Below are 14,367 nucleotides of genomic sequence, written 5' to 3'. Positions count from 1 at the left end.
TCTCTGTCTCTCAAAAACAAATACACATTGAAAAAAGAAAGAAATAGTAAGAGTGGGCATCGTCGTCTTGTTCTCAATCTTAGAAGAAAAGCTTCCAGTTTTCTAACATTAAGTACGATGTTACCTTTTCATACATGGTCTTTGTGGTGAGGTAAATTCCTTAAATACCTAATTTTTAAAAATTTTTTCCAATGTTTATTTATTTTTGAGAGACAGAGACAGAGTATGGGCAGGGGAGGGTCAGAGAGAGAGGGAGACACAGAATCGAAGCAGGCTCCAGGCCCTGAGCTGTCAGCACAGAGCCTGACCCGGGGCTTGAACCCACGAACCGTGAAATCATGACCTGTGCTGAAGTCGGACACTTAACCAGCTGAGCCACCCAGGCGCCCCATTAAATACCTAATTTGTTCATAGGAGTTTTATCACGAAAAGGTATATTGTATTTTATCAGATGCTTTTTCTGCATCAGTTGAGATACTCATGAGATTTTTATCTTCATTCTGTGGACATGGTGTAGCTCATCGATTGATTTGGGTATGTTGAACTATCCTTGTATCCCAGGGATAAATCTGTCTTGTCAGGGTGTATGATTCTTATAATGTGTTGTTGAAGTTGGTTTGCTAATACCAGATGAGGATTTTTGAATCTATACTCATCAGGGATATTGGCCTGTAGTTTTCTTGTAATGTCTTTGTCCAGCTTTGGTATCAGTGATGCCAGCCTCATAAAATGAGTTTGGGAGTGTTCCTTTTTATTCTATTTTTGGGGAAAGTTTAAAAAGGATTGGTATTAATTGTATCACCTAGATGAACTTGGAGGACATTATGCTAAGTGAAATAAGCAGACACAGAAGAACAACTACTAGGTGTTTTCACTTCTATCAGAAATCCCAAACACTCAAACTCAGAAGCAGAGAGTAGAATGGTGGTTTCCAGGGGCTGGAAAAAAGGGGAATCCAGGAGGGTGTTGGTCTGAGGGAAGAGTTTCAGGTATGCAAGACAGAAAGTCCCAGAGATCTATAATACAGCCTGTATGTGTAGTACAGTTAATGATACTGTATGATATTCTTTTTTTTTTTAAGGGGATAGCCCTAGTTTTTGAATGTTTTAAAAATTTTTTAATGTTTATTTTTGGGAGAGAGAGACAGAGCATAAGTGGGGGAGGGGCAGAGAGAGAGGGAGACACAGAATCCAAAGCAGGCTGCAGGCTGTTAGCAGAGTCTGACATGGGGCTCAAATCCATGGACAGCGAGATCATGACCTGAACCAAAGTCATGTGCTTAACTGACTGAACCACCCAGGCACCCCTATTTATTTACTTTTGAGAGAGAGAGTGGAGGAGGGGCAGAGAGAGAGGGAAAGAGAGAACCCCAAGGCAGGCTCCACGCTGTCAGCACAGAGCCCAATGTAGAGCTTGATCTCTGGAACCATGAGATCGTGACCCCAGCCGAAATCTAGAGTCGGAGGCTTAGCTGACTGAGCCACCCAGTTGCCCCTGTATTATATCATTAAAAATTTGTTAAGAGGGTAGATCTTATGTTAAATATTCTTATCACTAAATGAAGGAAGGAGAGAGGAAGCTTCTGGAGGTGATGGTTATGTTTATGGCTCTAGTTATTTACGGGGACAGTTTCACAGATGTAAACTTACCTTCAAACTCGTTGAAATATATATGTTAAATATGTACAGCCTGTTTTGTGTCAAAAAATAAAAGTCCATGTCATTGAGAAAGTAGATCAATGGTTGCCCGAGGCCAGGAGGAGAGAAACAGGAAGTTAATGTGTAACAGGTGCACGGTTTCAGTTCTGCAACATGAAAAAGTTCTGGAGACAGAAGGTTGTGTTAGCTGCACAGTAAAGTAAATGGACTTGCTGCCGTTGAACTGCACAGTTTAAAATGATTAAGGTGGCAAAACTTGTGTGTGTTATACAATTTTTTTACATCAGTGTGAAAGAGGAGATGATGGAAAGAGATGAGAGGAGTTTTCTGGATAAAAAGAGAGTAAAGAGACAACGATACCTGCCACAGGTGAATTTCTCTCTCTCTCTCTCTCTCTCTCTCTCTCTCTCTCTCTCTCTTTTTGTGTTTATTTATTTATTTTTTGAAAGAGAGAAAGTGCAAGCAGTGGAGAGCCAGAGAGGAGAGACAGAATCCCAAGCAGGTTCCACGCTGTCAGCGCAGCCCGATGTGGGGCTCGAACTCACAAGCTATGAGATCATGACCTGAGCTGAGATCAAGAGTCAGACGCTTAACTGACTGAGCCACCCAGATGCCCCTACCACAGATGAATATTTTAAAAAAAATTTTTTAATGTTTATTTATTTTTGAGACAGAGAGAGATAGAGCATGAGCAGAGGAGAGAGAGAGAGGGAGACAGAGACAGACAGACAGACAGACAAGAGCGTGAACAGGGAAGGGGAGAAAGAGAGGGAGACACAGAATCCGAAGCAGGCTCTAGGCTCTGAGCTGTCAGCACAGAGCCCGACAGGGGGCCTGAACTCACAAGCTGTGAGATCATGACCTGAGCCGAAGTAGGACACCCAACTGACTGAGCCACCCAGGCGCCCCCCACAGGTGACTTTTAATGGCATCCTGGTTTGGGGAAAGGAAACAGTCTTAAAGGCATTTTGAAGACACCCGGGGAGATTTGGAAGTGGATGGATACTGGAGACAGTAGAGAATTGTCGTTAATTCCCTTAGGTGGAATAATGCCCAGAGATAATGTAGGAGAATGTCTCTATTCCTACAACGTGAATGCTGAAGTATTTAGGGATCAAGTGTCCATGATGCCTGCAACTTCCTTTCAAATGGTTCTGGAAAAAAAAAAACAAACAAGTTCAGTAAAAACAAAAATAAATAAATGACAGCAAAAATGACAAAACATTAACAATTCAATCACTGCTACTCATTGTATCCTTTTTTGGAACTTCAGGGGTATCTGAAACTTTTCATAGGAGGATGATAGGATAAAATGATAGGATAGGATGATTATAATTCCTCTTCCTCCTTTTTCTCACGTGGTTCAAGATACCAATAAAACCAACAGCAAGGTGGTGGGAGGAGGGACGAATAGCTGAAGCACAGGGGATTTTTTCAGGCAATGAAACTATTCTGCGCATACGATACCGAAAGGGTGTATGCGTGCTGTTTTGCATTTGTTAAAACCCATAGGGCTGCACACTACAAGGAGTGAACCCTAATGTAAGTTTTGAACTTTTGTTAACAATAACACACTCACGTTGGGTTATCAGTTATAACAAAGGTCCCACACCAATGCAAATTGCTAATAAGAGGAAATGTAAGGGAAGAGAGAATATATGGGAACTCTCTGTACTTTCTGCTCATTTTTTTCTGTAAACCTGCTGTTTGTGTAAAGCTGCTCTAAAAAATAAAGCCTAGGGGGGCGCCTGCGTGGCTCAATTGGTTGAGTGTCCAACTTCAGCTCAGGTCATGATCTCACAGGGTTCATGAGTTCGAGCCCTGTGTCAGGCTCTGTGCTGACAGTTCAGAGCCTGGAGCCTGCCTTGGATTCTGTGTCTCCCTCTCTCTCTGCCCCTTCTCTCCTTGCCCTCTGCTTCTGTCTCAAAAATAATAAACATGAAAAAAAATTTTTTTTTTTTAAATAGAATCTAGGGGCACCTGGTTGGCTCAGTTGGAAGAGCATGAGACTCTTGATCTTGGTGTTGTGGGTACAAGCCCCATGATGGGTACTTAAATAAATAAGTACTTAAATTACTTATTTAAGTAAATTACTTATTAAATTACTTATTACTTATTGAGATTACTTAAATAAATAAACTTTTAAAAATTTTTTAAAAAATTAAAAGTAAATGGGGCGCCTGGGTGGCTCAGTCTGTTAAGCGTCCGAATTTGGCTCAGGTCATGATCTCGCGGTTTGTGGGTTTGAGCCCCGCGTCGGGCTCTGTGCTGACAGCTGGGAGCCTGGAGCCTACTTCAGATTCTGTGTCTCCTCCTCTCTCTGCCCCTCCCCAGCTTGTGCTCTGTCTCTCTATGTCTCTCAAAAAATAAATAAATGCAAAAAAAATTTTAAAAAATTAAAAGTAAAGTCTTAATTGAAACAAGAAGAAAAATAAAGTTTTTAAATAAATTTTTTTTAATGTTTATTTATTTTTGAGACAGAGAGAGACAGAGCATGAATGGGGGAGGGTCAGAGAGAGAGGGAGACACAATCTGAAGCAGGCTTCAGGCTCCGAGCTGTCAGCACAGAGCCCGACGTGGGGCTCAAACTCACGAACCGTGAGATCATGACCGGAGCCGAAGTTGGACACTTAACCGACTGAGCCACCCAGGCGCCCCAAAAATAAAGTTTTAATAATAATCCAAGAAGTTAGCAGTCAGAAATGCATGCACTTGGGTACTGTATAATTATAAAATATGGGCCACAAATTTGGCTCTGAGCTTCACAGAAGCTAGGCAAAGAGGGAAACACATGATAAAAACATATTTACTTAATAGAAGGTAAGATGTTTTTTGGAAGGAGGGGAAGAAATAGGAAAGAAATCTCTCCCATGGGTCCTTAAAAAAAAAAAAAAAACAAATAAAAGGTTATGTACCTGCTCATCCTTAATATTTTGCTAAAATTGACTCAAAAGCAAGTTTCAGGGCACTGGTTGTTTCAGTCAGTAGAGCATGTGATTCTTGGTCTTGGGGTCATGAGTTTGAGCCCCATTTTGGGTGTAGAGATTACTTAAAATCTTCATGTATTTTTTTAATTTTTAAAAAATGTTTATTTGTTTTTGATACACACACACACACACACACACGCACACACACAGAAACTGAAGCAGGCTCCAGGCTCTGAGCTGTCGGCACAGAGCCGGACGCGAGGCTCGAACTCAGAAACCGTGAGATCACCACCTGAGCAGAAGTGGGATGCTCAACCAACTGAGCCACCCAGGTGCCCCAAAAATAAAATCTTAAAAAAAAAAAAAAGTCAGGGGCACTTGGCTGGCTCAGTTTGTAGAGCATGAGATTCTTGATCTCAGGGTTGTAGTTCAAGCCCCGTGTTGGATGGTGGGGATCACTTAAAAAGAAAATCTTTAAAACTGGGAACATAATAATGGGGGGGGGGGAACCCCAGACAACAAAAGGAATGTAAGAATGTATACAAAGTTCTCCTTTTTTCTATTTACTCAGAATGACACCATCGTTGCTTTTATCCACGTATCAAATATCAAATTCTTGTGGGGTTGGGGGGGAGGGTATTCCCCTCTTTGGCTATTGGCCCTAAACTCTGTTGAGTAATCCAACCCTGATACAGCTTTTTTTTTTTTTTTTTTTTTTTTGCAAATATTCATTTGCTCAACAAATATTGACATTTTGGTATCTGTCAAGTGCCAGGCATCACGTTTGGTTCTGAGACCACAAAGGTCAAAAGAAAAATTCCAGCCTTCAAGGAATTTACACACTTGAAGGGAAGGAAGGAGACCGACCGGCATGTCTCATCCTAGTGTAATGAGCCCAGAGTGACCGGGTGTCCGGAGGGAATCGTGGCAACAGCACCGCGGCGGCTTCACGACTGAGGCAGTGAGTCAGTGAAGTTGAAAAAGAGGAGCCACCTGCCAAGGCAAGGGGAGGGGGAGAGAATGCCCAGCAGAGGCAAAAGCGGGGACGGCAGGGAGGGCAGAGTGTATACTCTGAGAACAGAAGCTGCCCTGGAGTTGAAGCCGGAAAGGTGGACCGGGACCGGGTCTGGGGGCTCCAGAAAGCCTCTTTCTAGAGTTTAGACGCTAACGTGATGGTGACGGGAGGCTGCTGGGCAGGGAAGCCTCCCGGTCAGAAATGGGTTGTTTGGGAAAATGTCCCCTGGCTGTTTCCGAGGAGGCCAAGCTGAAGGCAGCTAGACCAGTTCTGAGCTATTGCTGCAACGAAGGAATGAGCCAGGAACGGAGCCAGAGGAAGGGGCGGCTTCGCTGGGCATTCTGGAGTAGAACCAGCAGGACTTACAGAGGGATTATAGGCTGGGGAGAACGAGAGGGAGGAGGTAGGTTGACTCTACGTGCCACACAGGGCCCTGGGGTGATCCTGGGTGTGGAAAGCAGGTGAAGGGCTTCCAGAGGAGGGAGGCGGTAACCAGTAGGTCTGGGAACGTTGAGGCCCAGGGCTTGTGGATGTCCGGGTAGAGGTGGTGGGCTGGCCACTGCGGGGGCAGGGCCGGAGTTCTAGAGAGAGCCTGTGGCGCACAGAGTATGCTGTGGGCCTGGGTGTCCGGCAGGGCGCTGTGAAAGGGACACACTGGCCCTTCCTCAGCACTGTGCATTCACACCATGGTCTGTGTGCCAGGCCCTGCCCGGGGCATGGAGGTTGTGCAAATGGACAAAGACTATCCAAAGGAGAACAAACAGATGCTCCTTACTCAGAGCTGTCTATATAGGCTATAGCAAGCGAGTCAGCCCCCATTATTTGTGTTTTGGCACAGACTCAAAGACAGACAGAAGAGAGGGAAAGCTTTATTGTTAAAAAAAAAAAAAAAAAAAAGGTGGGGGCAGGGAGCGCTTTGCTGGCTCAGTGCATAGAGCATGTGACTCTTGATCTCAGGGTTGTCAGTCCAAGCCCCATATTGGGTGTCAAGCTTACTTAAAAAATAATAATTAAAAAAATAAAAATTTCATAAGTAAATGAAGGAAGGAAGGATCCAGCTGTGCCCCCAGTGGAGGCTGTTGGCATGGGGAAGTCAGAAGTGGGCTAACTAGAAGAAGGGCATGCCATGTGATTGGTTAGGGGTACCCATTTGGCTTTCTCTAGCTGGTCCTAAGCTAGAAGCAGAGATAGGAATTAGGGAAGCTGTCAGTTACTAATCAAGCCCTGGCCTTTGGGGGACGGTTGTTCCAGGGGCTGTTGTTTGGCTCCCAGGCTGGTTACTGTAGACAATGGGTTGGTTTCCTGGGCTGCAGATTGAGGGTCATAATTCTGTTTTTATATAAGGTCTGGCCAGTGTCTGTCTATTCAGTCTCTCACGGTGCCTCAGTGAACCTACCAGCTACAGTCCTGGCCCTCATGGCACTTGCGTTCCCGGAGGTGAGACCTGCATGAAGCAAAAACAAGCAAATCCGTTATCAAGACCCTTCCACCCAGGGCTCAGTCCTTTTACTGTCCTTATCAACTGGTTCATTTTTTTTGAAGACACTCAGCAAGGTCTCAAAGGGTCTTGATACTAGAACTCTGACAGGTTTTCAAACCTGAAACACATTTCAAAACATGTATGAAAATGTTCATCCCAGAGCTATATACAACAGTCCCAAAGGGAAACAGCCCAGATGTCTATCAATAGATGAAGGGATAAACAAAATGTGGGATATCAATACAATGAAATATTATTCAGGGGCACCTGGTGGCTCAGGCGGTTGGGTGTGTTAGACTTTTGGTTTTGGCCCAGGTCATGATCTCATGGTTCGTGGGGTCGAGCCCCATGTCGGGTTCTGTGCTGACAGCACAGGAGCCTGCTTGGGATTCTCTCTCCCCCTCTCTCACTCTGCCCCTCCCCTGCTCACATACACACTCTCTCTCAAGATAAATAAATGTTGAAAAAAAAAAGAACTATTATTCAGTCACAAAAAGGAACGAAATGCTGGTCCATGCTACAATACAACCATGGATGAACCTTGAAAACATTCTGCTGAGTGAAAGAAGGCAGACACAAAAAACTACACAATGTATGATTCCACTTAAATGAAATGTCCAGAATTGGCAAATTGATAGGTATAGAAAGTAGATTAGCTGTTGCCAGGGGCTGGGCTGAGGGGAAACATGGGAAGTGACTGCTTAGTGGGTACCAGGTTTCTTTAGGGTGATGAAAAGCTCTGGGACTAGGTAGTAGTTAGGGCTGCACAGCACTGTGAATGTCCTTCATGCCACACAATAGTACACTTTAAGGGTTTTTTTTTTTTTAATGTTTATTTATTCTTTGAGAGAGAGAGAGAGAGAGAGCGAGGGAGAGGGGCAGAGAGAGAGGGAGACACAGAATCGGAAGCAGGCTCCAGGCTCTAAGCTGTCAACACAGAGCCTGATGCAGGGCTCGAACTCACGGACCATAATATCATAACCTGAGCCGAAGTTGGTCACTCAAGGAACTGAGACACCCAGGCGCCCCTGTTTTTTTGTTTTTTTGTTTTTTTAAGTTTACTTATATTTGAGAGAGAGCGTGAGCAGGGAAGCAGCAGAGAGGGAGACAGACAGGTTCTGTGCTGTCAGTGCAGAGCCCTATGCGGGGCTCAAACCCACAAACCATGAGATCATGACCTGAGCCAAACTTGAATGCTCAACCGAGCCAACCAGGCGCCCCTAAAATGGCTAAAATGGTAAATGTAATGTTACGTATATTTTATATGCATGGTCAGTTCTGGAGATTTAATTAGATTAAAAATACTTATAGGCAAGGATTTTATTTGGTCAACTTTGCTCAAACAGAAGAAAATTCATTAAAATTTTTAAAAAATGTTTATTTATTTTTGAGACAGAGAGAGAGTATGTGTGCGGCGGTGGGGGAGGGACAGAGAGAGAGGGAGACACAGAATCTGAAGCAGGCTCCAGGCCTGAGCTGTCAGCATAGAGCCCCATGCAGCTTGAACCCACAAACGATGAGACCATGACCTGAGCCAAAGTCAGATGTTTAACTGACTGACTGAGCCCCCCAGGTGCCCAAAATGCATTTTTTTTTAAAGTGAAAATATCAGGGGCGCCTGGGTGACTCAGTTGGTTAAGCGTCCGACTTCAGCTCAGGTCACAATCTCACAGTTAGTGGGTTGAAGCCCCTCATCTGGCTCTGTGCTGACAGCTCAGAGCCTGGAGCCTGCTTCTCATTCTGTGTCTCCCACTCTCTCTGCCCCTCCCCTGTTCATGCTCTGTCTCTCTCTGTCTCAAAAATAAATAAATGTTAAAAAAAATTAAAAAAAAATTAAGTGAAAATATCAGCTCCTGGATATGGAATGAATTTCAAAAATGTAAAATATACAATATAGAAAAGACAGCTTTCACTCAGTATGGACAGCTCATTTTCTCAAGAAATCCTATTGTTATTTATGCTAACATAAATATTATTTCTAAGGTTATCTAGGGTTATTATTTCTAAGGCTTTTACATGATGACAAAGCCAATAGTTAGTAATTATGAGTATAAAGGTGATTTTGTATTTGGTCAATATCACAGTGTTCACATTTAAAAGATATCTAATGCAGAACAATGGCTCAGTTTGAATGATTGCAAAATGACTTTAATGACATAATAGTGTACCGCTTTAAGGTAATAGCAATGAACTATTTTTTTTGTTGTTGTTGTCGTTTAGGCCAATGACTCTGGTTCTTTTTCTGTTACTCATTGAAAAACACTATCAATCTCACAAGGTGATGCCCAGTCTCACTTTCCTATGGGCTACAATTTATTCTCCACTTTCTAGGCACTGGGCTGTGGGCTATGCGTAGTGATCTAATCTACACCCTCACAATCCCCTGCTGGGTAGGATTTCTTTTCTGCATTTTACAGAGAGGTGGTATCATTTGCCCAAATTCTCTCACATAGTTAACACTGGATCCTAGCTTTCTTTCATTCTAAATCCTATTCTCTTAATTAACAGTCTTATTCTGTAAAGGGACAGATCGCACATATTTTAAAGCTTTTCGGACCATGCAATCTCTGCTGCAACTATGTACTTACTCTTCATGGTAACACAAAAGCAGCCACAGACACATAAACAAATGAGCACAGCCTTATTCTGTGCTACAATATGGGCGCCGAAATTGTATTGATTTCCTATGTGTCATGCAACATTATTCTTTCGCTTTTTTCCCCAGCAATTTAAAAATGTAAAAGCCCTTCTTGGCTTGCAGGCCATACAAAAATAGACAGCAAGCCAGATCTAGCCTTATGGCTCTAGTTGGCTGACCTCCTCCGCGTCTGATCTCTGCGGGGTCCCCAAATGCAGTGTGTACGGCAGAGGGCTAGATAATAAGGTGAATGGAACAGGCCGGGCAGTACGTTCGCAGTTAGTAGGGACTGTGACTAACAGAAGAGGCTCGGGCTTCCTAAAGGAAGCTCTCAGTCTGTTCTTAACTCTCATTGCCATGTGTGAATGCGGCCCAGTATTGCCAATCCTTGCATGTTTTCAGAGGAAGGAAGCTGGAAATTCATGTTTGTCTTTGCAGTCTCTCTGTTTCAATATTAGCGGTGAATTTAAATTTCTGAAAGAAGATAGTGTCTATCAAAGCACATCTTGGATCAGACATGGCCCACAGGGTCCCTTGTTTGTGACCTCTTCACTCCGGTTGTGTGGGTTCTCAACCCTGGCTATTCTTGGAATCACTTTGGACTAAAAAAAGCTTCAGAGAAATCACTTTGGACTAAAAACAAAAACAAAAACAAAAACTTACCCCCAGAGATCGGATTTACATGGTCTACAGTGGAGCATCTGCATATCTTTAAAGCACACCCAACCCCCTACCTCCCCTCCCCCCACATTGATTCTGAAGTGTAGCCACTACTTTCTCCTTCAGCCAATCACACATACAGATCCCTGGAGCCCTGTACATACACACCAAAGGAGGGCAGATTTCCAGCTGCTTTGGGTCCAAAAGCCGGTTCATTTATGGGGTTCCTGGGTGGCTCAGTCGGTCGAGCGTTCGACTTTGGCTTAGATCATGGTCTTGCAGTTCGTGGGTTCAAGCCCCTCATTGAGTTTGCTGCTATCAGCACAGAGCCCACTTTGGATCCTCAGTCTCCTGCTTTCTCTGCCCTTCCTCTGCTTTCTTTCTCTCTCTCAAAAATAAATACAACATTAAAAAAAAAAAAAAAGTCAAATCATTTAACATATTCCTGTGCCTGCCCCAAAGCTATTGCTTATAAACACTGGCCATAAGGGACTGGAGTCTTTCCCTGCTCATTAATCCTTCTACTTGTTAGAGAAAAATACCTCTTCTCGTCAGGGCTGAGGAGCAAAATCATAATGACCACTTGCCAGAATGCAGAGGGAACCGGTCAGGGGGCAGATTTGGGGATAGTCTGATGGCAACTTTTTCTGCACACTGCCCTGCTCTGCTTAGAATCCTGGGGTACTTGAATCCTGGCTGTGGTCAAGGGAGCCCCACGCACAGATGTAGGCCAGCTGCCTGACCCACTGGTCTCTGATAGCTTCTCCTGCTCTTTACGGCGGCCTACATGGTCTGGTCCATTGTATCAGTGAGGGTTCAACCCAGAATCACTATAGGTTATGGGATAAGAGATTCATTCTAGGAATTAGACCTCACAGAGCTGAAGGAGGAGTAAGGGAAGGAATGATTCGGGAGGGAAAGTAGAAGATCAAAGGAAGCACTGGCCAGTCGGTCTGAGCAGCCAAGCACATTTGGCCACCAAAATAGAACAGCCAAGGAAGGCTCTATGGCAGGCTGTGCCTCTGTGTCGCTGTTGCCACCAAGCATCTGGCGGTGGGACAGGGGCTGCTGTTGGTCAGGACAAGAGCTGGATGTAGAGCGGAGGAGAGCAAAGGCCAGTGGAACCTGCAGGCATCTCTGTTTCTTACCATCTACCACTGCATCCGACCACGGTGACTTTCAGGGACGGTGCTGCTGCACCTGCTCTTGCCTCTTTCGGCCAAATCGAACAGGGAAGAGGATTCTAGGAGACCTCTTTCCAACGTAACCAAGTTGACCCAGTACAAACCACTCATCCCTGCATTCCTCTCTTCCCTCTTCTGGCCATCACCCTCTGTGATGGTTAATTTTGACCTGGGCCATGAGCTCTCCAGGTGGACATCTAGTTAAACGTTACTCGGCGAATCTGTGAGGGTGTTTTTGGAAGAGATTAGCATTTGAATCGGTAGACTGAGTGAGACAGATTGCCCTCCTCCAGGTTGGCGTTAGCCCAATGGGTTGAAGTCCAGAGTGGAAAAAGCCTTAGGAAGAGAGAATTCTCTACCTCTACCTGAGTGTAGAGCTGGGACGTCTGTCTCCTCTTGAGATGGGGACTTATACCATGAGCATTCCTGATTCACGGGGCTTGCCACTGGCCCCATTTCACACCACTGGTTCCTTTGGTTCTAAGGCCTTCACGTTTGGACTCGAACTACACCACCAGCTCTTCTGGGCTTCCAACAGATTGTGGGATTTAGCCTTCATTATCGTGTGAGCCAATGTCTTTCTCTCTGTCTCTCCTGTTGGTTTTCTTTCCCTGGAGAACCCTAAAAACTCTGTCTCCTACACAGCCCTTCTTTAAGTCCCCAGAAGTTGCCAAGTTCCTTCCTACCTCAAGGACCTTTCATTTCCAGCTGTAATGTTCTTCCCCCACCAGAACTCCTCACCTAGCTCCTTTTTTCTCATCCCCTAGGGCCCAGCTAAAGTCACTTCCCCTGGACTTCCCACGCAAGTTATCTTCCTGTTATTCTCTCATATGTACAACTTGGGGTTGTATCCATACAACAAAGAGACAAGGCTCAACACTCAGCTTGGGGTTATATATTTACTTGTAGTATTTCTTTCTTTTGCCAGCTCTGAAGCTCTTTGAGGGCAGAGGTTGTGTCTACTTTGTTCACCATTATAAACCCAGTGCCTGGTATGGAGTAGTTCCCAAACAAACCTGTGAAATGGACACAGTGGTTTTGTTTTTTTTTAAGTACTCTCTACACCAAACATGGGGCTCAAACTCACCACCCCAAGATCAATAGTCGCATGCTCCACCTACTGAGCCATCCCGATGCCCCTAAACGTAGTCATTTTCAAGGCCAGTGTTTGATAGTATTTTGGTGGAAAAAAATAAAAAATAAAAAAGATGGTCCCTTGCCTAATATGTGGCTTCATTCTGCTATATAATTTATGGTCTATATATGTCAAAACAAACCAAAACAAAAATTCTTAAAGTCTCTGCCAGAAGGCAAAAATTAACCTTACTGCCCACTAACCCTGTCGGGATCCCCCATTGGTCTGGTAAAAACCATTAGAGGTGATAGCTAAAACTTTGTGATGGAATTAACCAACTAGCTCTCAGCAGGAGCTTTAATGGCCACCAGGCGAGGTCTAGAAAATTTCTATGGCTTAATGGCCCATATACATTCACAGCTCTACATGTTTCTTCAGCGGCTACATTATTTTCTCTGTGAGAATGCTTTATCTGAACAGACTATTTTTCTTGAAAAAATATTTTTCCAAAAAAAATTCCAGATAGTTATAATTCCAGTGCAGAGTTTTCTACCGCAATCCATGAGCTAATGAAGGCAAATAAATTTGTGGAATCCCTGAGACATATAGGCACTTAATAAATGGTAGTTTCTTTCTCCAGGGTTATTTTTCTATAAGGATTAAACAGACTTGCAACAGGTACTAAATAAGTCCTAAAAATCTAATGTATAGTATAGTGAATACAGACCACAATACTGTATCATAATCATCAAACTTGCGAAGAGACTAGATCTTAGTTATTGCCACCACTAAAAGGAAATAATTATAGGTCCTAATTGTCAGTATACAGTGGCAATCATATGACAATACAGGAATGTGTCAAATCAACATATTATACACCTGAAATTTACACAATGTTATGTATAAAATTTATTTCAGTTTAAAAAAATGCTATTTAACTCAAACTACTGGTTATGAAAATGTCCCTGAAAGAAAAGAAAAAGGTAGGGCCGCCTGGGTGGCTCAGTCGGTTAAGTGTCAGACTCTTGGTTTTGGCTCAAGTCATGATCTCATGGTTTGTGAGTTCAAGTCCTAAGTCAGGCTCGGTGCTGAAAGAGCAGAGCCTCCTTTGGATTCTCTCTCTGTCCCTCCCCTGCTTGCCTGTGCACTAGTGCTCTCTCTCTCTCTCTCTCTCAATAAATAAATAAAATAATAAAGTAATTTTAAAAAAAAATAAAAAACACTTTTTTGTTTTAGAAAATGAATAGGTAAGTAAAGGAATGTATTTGGAGAAGATAAAAATGAATGTTTATTTTAAAGTTTATTTATTTATTTTGAGAGCGCACGGAGGGAGAGGGAGAGAGAGAAACCCAAGCAGGCTCAGTACCATCAGCACTGAGAGAGACTCAAACTGACAACTGAGAGATCATGACCTGTGTGGAAATCAAGAGTCAGTTGCTCAACCGACTGAGCCACCCAGGTGCCCCCAACTTTTTTATTTTTTAAAAAGCTGCTAGGCCTTACCTCTGCTTTGTCTTGAAGCTTAGTTGTAAATCTCTAGCATGTAATTTAATGTAAAAAAAAGAATTAAAAACTGGAAAAAAAATTAAAAGCTAGCAAAAACATTACATGGATTTGGAAAAAACTCTGGGGTAAGGAGCTCAACATTTTTAGGAACGGCCCTGGATGTGGAGCTGCCACTGCCTTCCTCCTCCTCCTCCTCCTCCTCCTTCTCCTCCTCCTCCTCCTCC

Source organism: Panthera uncia, chromosome E3 (genome assembly GCF_023721935.1).
Source record: "Panthera uncia isolate 11264 chromosome E3, Puncia_PCG_1.0, whole genome shotgun sequence".
NCBI classification, from domain to species: Eukaryota; Metazoa; Chordata; class Mammalia; order Carnivora; family Felidae; genus Panthera; species Panthera uncia.
This window is presented reverse-complemented; position numbering follows the sequence as displayed.